Genomic DNA, 8,686 nt, shown 5'->3' with positions numbered 1-8,686 from the left:
GGGTCCGCGGGCGGGTTGCATCATCCCGCGGGGAGGGCCTCGGTCACTGCTGCTCATCCCCAGGCTCCCCGGCCACGACACAAGATGCGATTTCACCGCGCACCTGTTACACCCGGAGCCAGCATCCCTGGCCCAAGGAGTCCTCCCTCACCAGCCCCGCCCGCCCCCCACGATGCGTCTGTCGCTGGCTCAGAGCGGGGGCAGGTGGACGTTTTACGATTTCACTCGAAAGGGGCCAGGGTGGGGGAGGGCCCGGCGAGGGGTCCGCGGGCAAGTTCAGGTGCACGCGGGGCTTCGGGACGGGGCGCCGCAGGGTCCCTCCCCCGCGAGGTCTCAGGGGCGCGCCGGGGGAGGGGACGCTGCGTCCGAGCCGGGTGTCCGTCCCCCACCCTCCACGGGGCCCGCCGCGGTGTCAGCGGTGACGTCACAGCCCGGCCCCGGCCCCCTCCGTCCCCAGCCTCATCCCCGCGGCGGCCGCGTCGCCCGTCCCTCTCCCCGCGCGACAAACCAGCTGGCGACTGGAGCTCGGACGCCGCACGCAGCCAACCAGCGCCTCGGGAGGGGCGCGGGGCGGGCCGGGCCGGGGGCGCGCAGCCCGTCACGCGGCGGCGCCGTCACAGCGCAGAGCAGCCGGCGAGCGGCAGCAGCTCCGGGCTCGGGAGCCCGCGCCCATGCCAGTGCCCATGCGGGGCCGCCGCCAGTGACGCCGGAGAGGTAAGGCCGCCGCCCGCCCGACCTCCCGCGCCCACGCCCCTCGCCTCGCACCTGCGCCCGGCAGCCCGCGCCCGCAGCCCGCACCTGCACCCACTGCGCCCAGGGCGGGGAGCTCCGGCCCGGCGCCCTTGTTGCCGCCCAAAGCGCAGGCACTGCGAGGCCCCTTCACTTCCAGACCTTCCTCCATCTCCGCAGAGAACAATGGGGGAAATTCAGGGGTGTCCGCCCTTCAGGTGCCGCTGGAAAAGGTCCCTTTGCCGCGATCTCGGCTGCAGCGGGACCCTCGGCTTAGGCGGGCGGGGGTCGCCCTCGGGAGGGCTCGCCCGGCCGGCGGGATCGGGATACCCCCGCCCTTCCCGGGCTATTCCGCTTCCCTGGAGAGGAGCCACCGGCGGGGCTGCGGGAGGGGCTGCGCCCAGACGGCGGGGGAGGGGAGGGATAGAGAGCAGGGCTGAGGACGCTGACGCCGCACCTGGGAGGGTGCGCGGCTGCAGCGCCTCGGCCCGAGGGGAGAGCGCGCAGGGCAGCCGGGCGCGGGCAGCTGCTCTGATTCCCGGGGTGGGGGAGGGCGGATGCTGTAGCCGGGAGCAAAACAGGCGGGCGGGGCGGGGGCTGCGGCGTTGGGGCCTGGCCACCCGCTTCGTTGCACTGCCGGGCTGCCCATCACCCCCTCCCACGCCAGAGACCCCAGCTCCCTTCTAGAAAGACCCAGCACCTGGGAGGGGCCGCCGGCGAGCACTGCCTGCGTCTCAGCAGCCAGCGCCCCTGTAACAGGTGTGGCCCGGCGGCGAGGGAGGGGCTGCGGGGCCGCAGGGTCTAGGCTGGCGGCGCGCCCGCGGCGCCCGGGCTCGGATGACACGAAGGAACAGTGGCCGCGAAGACCTTCGCACTCCTGCTTTAAGCCGCCGCTCACGCTGACTCCCCCCAAACCAGCGGCACAACCCTCTCGCTGGGAAGGGCCGGGGCACCATCCCCGTCGGGAGGGAGGGTCCGCAGGAGCGGGGCGCTGGGCGCGGGTAGGTGGGGTTGGGGGGGCCCTGCCGGCCGCAGGGGCGGGAGGGGGAGGGGAAGGAGGGAATGCCAAGTCATGGGGCCTGCTGGGCGCGAGCGCGACGTCGCCCGGCGCGGACCCGATGCGCGCCCACGTCCCCGGGAATAGGGACTTTCCCCCAGAGACTGGAGGACCCCTTCCCCAAGCGGCAGCCCTTTCCAAGGGGTGCCTGCATTGCTGGAATTAAAGGCCTGCCAGGGCAAGCAGACTGGATCTTGCGGCTACGGAGAGGAGGCGGTGCGGAGAGGCCCCTGCCGCGCAGGGCTGGCACTGGTCTCACCCTGGGGACGCACAGCGCGACACCGTGCTTGGCTCTGTCGGACACACGGTAGCACTCAGGCTGGCGGGGCCTTTGCCAGGGAAGCCATGCCAGCACCCTCGTGGTGTGAGAAGGCAGCAGAGGGTTTGAAGGGAAGCTCTGGGGTCCACGTGGGGGTTGGGGCTGCACCTGCGGCGGCCATTTTGCAGGTGTGGTTGGCCACCAGCCTTAGCCAGGCTGTGGAGTGGGGCAGATGTGGAGCTTGCGGTGCAGGGTGTGGGATGGGCCAGGGCCAGGGCTCAGGTCTGCCCTTGCACTGAACACACACCGTCTACTTACAGGGGTTCCTTGTTTGGTTGATGGGGTGGTTGGAGTCAAGACCCAGGAACCCTCTGGACCGGAGGGATGCTGAGGGGCCCAGCGTGGGGTCGGAGGAGGGCAGCCTTTACTGGGGGTGAAGTCTCGGGAGGGCGCTGGGTCCAAGGCAGGGCCCAGATGAACAGCTTCACTCTGGCTGCAGATGGATCTGAGGCCCTGCAGGTGTCCTCCCCGGGCAGGTCCGCAGGGCGGACAGGGCTGGAATCAGGTGTCAAGGCAGGGGTCCTGGCCCGGGCCCAGGGAGGTCCCTGTGGTGAGGGCCTGCAAGATGTCTGCTGTGTGCCAGCCCTGCTCCCAGCTGGGTGCTGCCCCCCTGGGTGCCTCCTTTCCCCCTTCCCCCCTGGAATGTCCCACAGACTGCCCCATCTGGGGCTCCGGCCGGCCAGCCACAAACAGGTGGAGCCTGGAGTTCTGCCCAAAGTCCAGGGATGATGCTTGGCTGGATCAGGATTCAAACTGGGGCCACTGCCCGGCCGCCCAGCCTGTGCCTTGCAGTCATCACTGATGTCATGACTGCTGACCTTGGGCCCACCATGTCCTTTGGGAGTAGGGTAGGGCAGTCCTCCTGTGGGATTTGTGAAGGGTGGACGGGGAGATGTGGGCTGGAGGAGGAGGCCCTGGAGGAGACTGAGGGCATCTCTTCAGGCCACTCAGCTGGGCCAGCCAAAGTGGGTGAACTGGGTGTGGCAGGGACGGGAAGGGAGACGTTCCCACAGAGCCCTGGTCCTACTGGATTGGGGTCTATGGAGGGGCTACCAGCATTATGTCATTGGGATTACTGAGCCCTGCATGTGCCTAGCTGGCCAATCCCGTCAGGCCTGAGACCATCCGTGCACATCTATCAGTGAGCTGGGAGGGGCCTGAGCTGCCACCACAGGTGGAGAGTGGTGGGCCTGGGTCTCTGGGTGGCTGTGATTGGTAGGATGAGCACGTGGTTGTCTGCCTGCAGAGTCTGGGGACCTCTCTAGGTCATTGCCACATTCAGTGTTCTTAGGCCCAAAGGATGTGGCTCACCACCCGCAATATGGGTGGCCAAAGGGACTCAAGGTGTCACCTCCCACTGCCCATCACCCACTCCATGCCCAGGAGCGTCTCTGAGAACCATGGGGGGCTGGGCCACACCCTGCCCCGAACCTGTCCATGGGTGGCCAGGATACCCAGGGACACAGCCAGGCAGCGTTGGGCCTGCATCCTTGCCGGCTTCTGCCCCTTAGGTGGTGGCCTCCAGCCATAGGCCCATCCCTGCTACAGGAGGGTTTGGGATCCCAGAGCTTTGCATCCCAGTCCTTTGGCATGGCACCTGGGCAGAGGCAGGGACACAGTGGCCCCACCTGACGAAGCCAGCTTGCTCTTTAGCTCCTGAGACCCACTGGCATCCCCACTCGCAGCCTGGCTGGCCTCTCACCACCCCAGTGCCTCCACCCACAGGGCCTCAAGAACCCAGGGGACAGCTGGCTGGGCTTGGCCCATGTGCTGCAGTTGGGGGTGCCGTGGGGCAGGGGGCACAGTCAAGGTCAGCAGCAGGTGGAGGCTGAGCCTCCTGACCTCTCCTGCTCCTTCCCAGCCCATCCTGCTGGCTTTGGCCTCCTGCAGGCCTAGTGCGTTGTAGAGATTGATCCGGATGTGTGGATGTGGGACTTGGATGTGGGACTCAGAGGCTGGGGTTGCTGGAATCTGAGTAGGAGGGGCTGCTGCCTCTCTAAAGCCTCCTCACCTTGGATTTAATCTCCTAATCCCAGGCCTTGCGGTCTGGGCAGGCCCAGCCCTGGCTGCCACAGAGCCTGGGGATTCAGATGGCCTTTGGGGGTCCCTCCTGCTTGCCATCCCTGTCAGATTTCAGGACCCCCTGGGGTCTAGGGCGGGCAGGCCAGTGCCTGGCTGTCCAGGCATCCTCGTGCTTATTCCTCACCCCTCCCCACAGTGCCCTGGAGGGGGCCAGAGCAGTCATCTGGCCACACACACTCATAGTCACATGCATCCACTCGAACACACACAGATCCACATGCATATACACATACACACACATTGCACACACACTGACACACACACCCACACATACATGCACACACACACCCACACATACATGCACACACACACCCACACATACATGCACACACACAAACTCATACACACAAATACATGCTCATGCACACTCACATACCCACACTTACATTCACACACAAACACACAGACATACACACATGCTTATGCACGCATGCATACACGCATGCATGCAGATACACACACACACACACACACTCACACACAGACACACACTCACACACTCACACAAACACACACACACACTCACACACACACACACACAAACACACACACACAGACACACACACACTCACACACACACTCACACACAAACACACACACACACACTCACACTCACACACAGACACACACACACACACACACACTCACACACAAACACACTCACACACAGACACACACACACTCTGCATCCCTTGTCCCTGTCTTTGTTCTTGCCTGGGTTTCTTCTCTCAATACTTCCTACTCAACGTCCACATTAGGTTTTAGGTCCCCCTCAAATGCTGCCTCTGCCATGATGCCTGCTGTCACCCCTACCCCGCAGATTGGCACCCCCTCCACAACCATAGGTTTCCAGGGGTGGAGAAGAAGACAGGGAACACTGATTGGGCATAGCCTGCACTGTGCACCTCATGTGCTTCCCTTTATCCCACGCCACTCCACACCTGAACAATGAGAACAGCACCACTTGGCTGGGACCCCACTGAGGCAGGTGGTGGTATCCCCATTTTCCAGGTATGGAGACGGAGGCTCCTGAGAAGCCCATGTGGCTTGTAAAGAGAGGACCTGGGACTCCGAGGATGGTAGCTCCTTTAGTGCTTTCTGCTCATCCCTCCACTTTCTCCTCCACCCCCATTGCCCCCCCTTCTCCCACCCCCATGGGGGCCAGCACGGTGCCTCGCACAGAGTGAGGACTCAGTTCTCTTCCATGGCTGAGCCGGTTGTTTTAGCCCAGGTACTGCATTTCCTGGTAGAGTCCAGGGTGAGCTTTGGCCACCTTCTCAGGGGTTGGGGTGTCCTCGGGTCTCAGTGTCTCTTGTTCAGAACCTACGGATTCCTGAGCCTGGCTCAGGAATGACAGGCACCGCCTTCCCTCTGGGCCTCCCGTGGGGCTCCTGAAATGCAGCTCTAGGGACAGGCATGGCCCGGGACTGCTCCTGCAGGGCCCCTTCCCTGAGGCTGGTAGTGCCAGGAATGCCCTCAAGGGGTTCCTGCCCCCACCTCAGCCCTGCCAGGAGCCCTCAGGTGGGCCTCAGTTTCCTTCTCCATCTGTCATCAGCTCAAGCCAGTATGGTGCAGGACAGGGCCAGGCTGTCAATGCTCAAGGTCATGGGTCGGTGTGGCTCCTGAGGAGCTGCTGTGGGACTGTGGCGGGGCTGTACTCAGTTGCTTGGTGTCATCTGGTCCCCACTCTCCTCCTGCTTCTGGGGTCAGGGCCCCACCATGGCTGCAGGTCCTTGGGGCCTGGGAGGGCTGTAGCTCTAGGACAAGCAGTGGCTGCAGTGGGCTAGGCACAGACCAGAGGAGGATGCTTATGGCCCCACACCCTTTGCGTCAGCTCTGTACTTAGGCAAGATGTTCTTGGTTGGTGTTTTATTTTCTCCAGCTCTTGGTTATCTTTATTTTATTTTATTGTAGAGACAGGGTCTCACTCTGTCACCCAGGTTGGAGTGCAGTGGTGCAGTCACAGCTCACCACAGCCTCAACCTCCTGGGTTCAAGTGATCCTCCTATCTCAGCCTCCTGAGTAGCTGGGACTATGGGCATGTATCACCACACCTGGCTAAGTTTTTTTAGACGGGGTTTTGCCATGTTGCCCAGGCAAGTCTTGAATTCCTGGGCTTAAGCAATCCTCCTGCCTCGGCCCCACAAAGTGCTGGGATTGTAGGTATGAGCCACTGAGCCCAGCCTTTTTATTTTCTTGAGTGGGTTTTTTCCCTTTTATGGCACCTCCAGAAGTGGCCTCTGGCAGCTGCTTGCTATGTCCCCTGGATTGGAGTTTCTGTTTCTTGGACCCTAGAGCTGCTTGTTTCTTGGTTTCCTGTCTTGTTTTGCTGGAGCACATCCTTGTGTGACTTCCTTGAAAGGGTGCATGAGTCTTTGGTGTGTGAGCGTGTTTTTGCTGTGTCCTTGCTCTGGGTGGTAGTGTCTGGGGTGCTTCTGTTCCTAAGTAGTTTTCCTGGGACTCTGAGGATAGGGTCACCATGGCTTTCTGCATCAGGGAACTTATGAGCAGGCTTTGTTGGCAACTCGTCTTTTCTCCCTGGAAGCTTTTAGGATCCTGTCTTTTCCTTGGTGTTCTAACTTCATGTTGATGGGTGTAGGGATGGGGTTTGCATTTATTTATTTATTTATTTATTTATTTATTTATTTATTTATTTATGACGGAGTCTCGTTCTGTTGCCCAGGCTGGAGTGCAGTGGCGTGATCTTGGCTCACTGCAAGCTCCGCCTCCCGGGTTCACGCCATTCTCCTGCCTCAGCCTCTCCGAGTAGCTGGGACTACAGGCGCCCGCCACCACGCTCGGCTAATTTTTTGTATTTTTTTAGTAGAGACGGGGTTTCACCCTGGTCTCGATCTCCTGACCTCGTGATCCGCCTGCCTCGGCCTCCCAAAGTGCTGGGATTACAAGCGTGAGCCACTGCACCCGGCAGGGTTCGCATTTATTGGCACTTGGTGGGCCCTTCACGCTGAAGTCAGGGTCTCTTCTTCTGTTTGTTCATAATTTCCTCCTTTTCATTTTTTCTTTTACCCTGAATTCATGGGTTGGTCTGTTTGGTTGCTTTTCTCTTGTATATTCTGTCTCCTTGTTTATATTCTAAAGTCCTTTGACTGCCTTTTCTAGAGGTTTTTTGGAATCTTGTACTTCAGCTCTTACATTTTTCATCTCTAAAATCTTCACGTTTCTAATTGTTGTGTCTCATAGCATTTTGCCCTTGTTTTGAAAATGAGCATCTTCTTCAATCTCCTGGGTGTGTGGACAGAGGTTGTGCTTGGTTGTTTCACGTCTGTTCCATGCTTTGCCTGTCCTTCCCGCAGGGCCTGTTTTCTGCTGGCAGCTCTGGTCCTTCCCTTTCACACTCTGTTCTCACGCCCGAGGAAGGCATTAGTTGGCACATCACGCATTAGGGAGGCCGTTGACGGGAGTGGCAGGGCTGCTGCTGCTCACCCCGGAGTGGTTCTGACCAGAGCTGGGGTGGGGTGTCCATGGGGTGTGGGGTGTCCATGGCAGGCCCTGGCTTAGGTGAAGGGGTGGGGCTGGCTACCAAGCTGCCCCTGCATATCAGAATGAGGGGTACTGCATTCTTCAGCTCACTGAAGGCTTCACACCTGCTCTGGAGAAAGCCATGCAGCTGCTCACCTGGGGGCACTGGCAGTGACCACCCTCGGAGGGTGGATGGCGGGGCTGGGGCTGCGGGCTTCCATGTTAGCCTCACTTCTCACCCCTGCCTTCCACCGGGTGCCTGAGTTCCCGAGCCTGAGCCCCTGCCCCTTCCTGCCCTCTGCAAGCGGCACTCAGGGCTGAGGTCCCAGGAAACGCCTCTCCATGCGCTTTGCAGCTAGGGGCTCTGTGGTGGGTTCTCATGGGGTCTCAGAGTGACCAGTGTGCCTGCAGTCATTGGACCTGGGGCTCCTTACTCTCCAGGGGTGGCCAGGACACTCCTCTATGACCATCGGTTGTAATTCTAAGAAAAACCTGCTGTGCAAACTCTTCAAGAAGGATCAGTGTTTCAGGAAGCGGCCCATGCCGATGCTTTGTTCTGGGCTGGCCCTGCCAGGTGTGCACATGGCGGGCCACTGCTCTAACTGGGAGCAAGTGGATCCTTGAGGTGAAGGCGGGTCCCCGAGGTGAAGGCGGATCCCCGAGGTGAAGGCTGATCCCTGAGGTGAAGGAGGATCCCGAGGTGAAGGCAGATCCCTGAGGTGAAGATGGATCCCCAGGTGAAGGTGGATCCATGAGGTGAAGGCAGATCCCTGAGGTGAAGGCGGATCCCGAGGTGAAGGAGGATCCCAAGGTGAAGGCAGATCCCTGAGGTGAAGGCGGATCCCGAGGTGAAGGAGGATCCCAAGGTGAAGGCAGATCCCTGAGGTGAAGGCTGATCCCTGAGGTGAAGGAGGATCCCGAGGTGAAGGCAGATCCCTGAGGTGAAGGTGGATCCCCAGGTGAAGGTGGATCCATGAGGTGAAGGCAGATCCCTGAGGTGAAGGCGGATCCCGAGGTGA

The 8,686-nt window shown here is 61.1% G+C and overlaps 1 protein-coding gene across 23 annotated transcripts in view; it reads left to right on the top strand.

The window, feature by feature from the left end:
- The first annotated feature begins 614 nt into the window (after positions 1-614).
- KIF1A (kinesin family member 1A) overlaps positions 615-8,686 on the top strand; it is a 109,390-nt gene continuing 101,318 nt past the window's right edge. For 19 of the 23 annotated variants that reach the window (XM_055291223.1, XM_055291224.1, XM_055291222.1 and 16 more), the window contains exon 1: positions 616-714. The gene's annotated coding sequence lies outside the window, so the exon portion shown is untranslated. Of the gene's footprint in view, positions 715-1,557; positions 1,731-8,686 lie in introns of those variants that run through there. The other 4 variants (XM_055291205.2, XM_055291203.2, XM_055291202.2 and 1 more) reach the window with 2 other exon arrangements.

Source organism: Symphalangus syndactylus, chromosome 8 (assembly GCF_028878055.3).
Source record: "Symphalangus syndactylus isolate Jambi chromosome 8, NHGRI_mSymSyn1-v2.1_pri, whole genome shotgun sequence".
NCBI lineage: Eukaryota > Metazoa > Chordata > Mammalia > Primates > Hylobatidae > Symphalangus > Symphalangus syndactylus.
The sequence above is the reverse complement of the archived record's forward strand: the minus strand, read 5'-3'. Positions and strand labels throughout refer to the sequence as shown.